Source organism: Pygocentrus nattereri, unplaced genomic scaffold (genome assembly GCF_015220715.1).
Source record: "Pygocentrus nattereri isolate fPygNat1 unplaced genomic scaffold, fPygNat1.pri scaffold_141_arrow_ctg1, whole genome shotgun sequence".
NCBI classification, from domain to species: domain Eukaryota; kingdom Metazoa; phylum Chordata; class Actinopteri; order Characiformes; family Serrasalmidae; genus Pygocentrus; species Pygocentrus nattereri.
Window position 1 is genome coordinate 1 of NW_023618303.1, and position 2,019 is coordinate 2,019.

At 43.9% G+C, this 2,019-nt stretch overlaps 4 non-coding genes across 4 annotated transcripts; all 4 read left to right on the plus strand.

The window, feature by feature from the left end:
- Nucleotides 1-220: 220 nt before the first annotated feature.
- On the plus strand, nucleotides 221-291 carry trnag-ccc. The gene has a single exon. It is a non-coding gene; the product is annotated as a tRNA-Gly (tRNA).
- A 360-nt stretch (nucleotides 292-651) lies between these two features.
- On the plus strand, nucleotides 652-724 carry trnar-ucg. The gene has a single exon. It is a non-coding gene; the product is annotated as a tRNA-Arg (tRNA).
- A 475-nt stretch (nucleotides 725-1,199) lies between these two features.
- trnag-ccc lies at nucleotides 1,200-1,270 on the plus strand. Its single transcript has one exon. It is a non-coding gene; the product is annotated as a tRNA-Gly (tRNA).
- A 361-nt stretch (nucleotides 1,271-1,631) lies between these two features.
- Nucleotides 1,632-1,704, plus strand: trnar-ucg. The gene has a single exon. It is a non-coding gene; the product is annotated as a tRNA-Arg (tRNA).
- Nucleotides 1,705-2,019: the final 315 nt, after the last annotated feature.

Below are 2,019 nucleotides of genomic sequence, written 5' to 3' on the forward strand. Positions count from 1 at the left end.
CACACATGAACAGCTGTGGACGAGTTGCCTTAAGTGATTAGGCAGGTGAAATCTTGAGTCATGTGAAATGAGAAGCCAACTTTCCCAAGGTGTTTGATTAAGCTTCTCAGAAAGCACAGATGTACTTTCAACATCCACTCGACTGAACTCAAGATAAGCAAGAGCAGCAGTTCTGGATTACCCTTGAACAAGGCATGTCATCAGCAGCTTCAGCGTATTTGCGCCAGTGGTGTAGTGGTATCATGCAAGGTTCCCATTCTTGTGACCTGGGTTCGATTCCCGGCTGGCGCATATGTCCCTTGCTTTGGGTGTTGCCAGCTTTAATTAGCATGACAATGTTTGAGATTTGGGGTATGTTATAGACCCTACTTATTAAGTGCCTTCATATTGGCTGACAATGCATTCTGTTGTGCTTACAACAAAACCTTCTTAACCGTTGACACATTATGCCATGGTACCCAGTGTTTGTCCTGGAACTCCACTCCACCATAACTCATTTGATCCAAGATCGAAATATCTTCTGGGGCAGCTGAAAACAGGAGCTAGAAGAGCTTGATCTGAACACTTGCACTTGATTGATAACACTTTCCATCATCATGTTGACAGTTGGAAAATTTTGATTCCTGTCAGGGTGAAAACTATGCATCTGTAGGCCCAGTGGCCTAATGGATAAGGCATCAGCCTTCGGAGCTGAGGATTGTGGGTTCGAGTCCCATCTGGGTCAGTTTATGCATGGGAAAACTTTGTCCATGTTATAGTTGACTGAATTCTACCATGTTAAAAAAGTATTTGCAACCTCATATGCTAAGAGGCTTGTACGATCCTGAGCTTGCCCTCCAAGAAAGCAATAGCACCCAAAAAGAGCAGTTGAAGAGTTTCCTTGGGTGATCAGGAAGGTGCAATCTTGCTTGTTTGGAATATAAACCTACAGCCACACAAAACTGCTTGCAAGCAGGTCAAAAATTCCTCCACAGAACAGCACACATGAACAGCTGTGGACGAGTTGCCTTAAGTGATTAGGCAGGTGAAATCTTGAGTCATGTGAAATGAGAAGCCAACTTTCCCAAGGTGTTTGATTAAGCTTCTCAGAAAGCACAGATGTACTTTCAACATCCACTCGACTGAACTCAAGATAAGCAAGAGCAGCAGTTCTGGATTACCCTTGAACAAGGCATGTCATCAGCAGCTTCAGCGTATTTGCGCCAGTGGTGTAGTGGTATCATGCAAGGTTCCCATTCTTGTGACCTGGGTTCGATTCCCGGCTGGCGCATATGTCCCTTGCTTTTGGGTGTTGCCAGCTTTAATTAGCATGACAATGTTTGAGATTTGGGGTATGTTATAGACCCTATTTATTAAGTGCCTTCATATTGGCTGACAATGCATTCTGTTGTGCTTACAACAAAACCTTCTTAACCGTTGACACATTATGCCATGGTACCCAGTGTTTGTCCTGGAACTCCACTCCACCATAACTCATTTGATCCAAGATCGAAATATCTTCTGGGGCAGCTGAAAACAGGAGCTAGAAGAGCTTGATCTGAACACTTGCACTTGATTGATAACACTTTCCATCATCATGTTGACAGTTGGAAAATTTTGATTCCTGTCAGGGTGAAAACTATGCATCTGTAGGCCCAGTGGCCTAATGGATAAGGCATCAGCCTTCGGAGCTGAGGATTGTGGGTTCGAGTCCCATCTGGGTCAGTTTATGCATGGGAAAACTTTGTCCATGTTATAGTTGACTGAATTCTACCATGTTAAAAAAGTATTTGCAACCTCATATGCTAAGAGGCTTGTACGATCCTGAGCTTGCCCTCCAAGAAAGCAATAGCACCCAAAAAGAGCAGTTGAAGAGTTTCCTTGGGTGATCAGGAAGGTGCAATCTTGCTTGTTTGGAATATAAACCTACAGCCACACAAAACTGCTTGCAAGCAGGTCAAAAATTCCTCCACAGAACAGCACACATGAACAGCTGTGGACGAGTTGCCTTAAGTGATTAGGCAGGTGAAATCTTGAGTC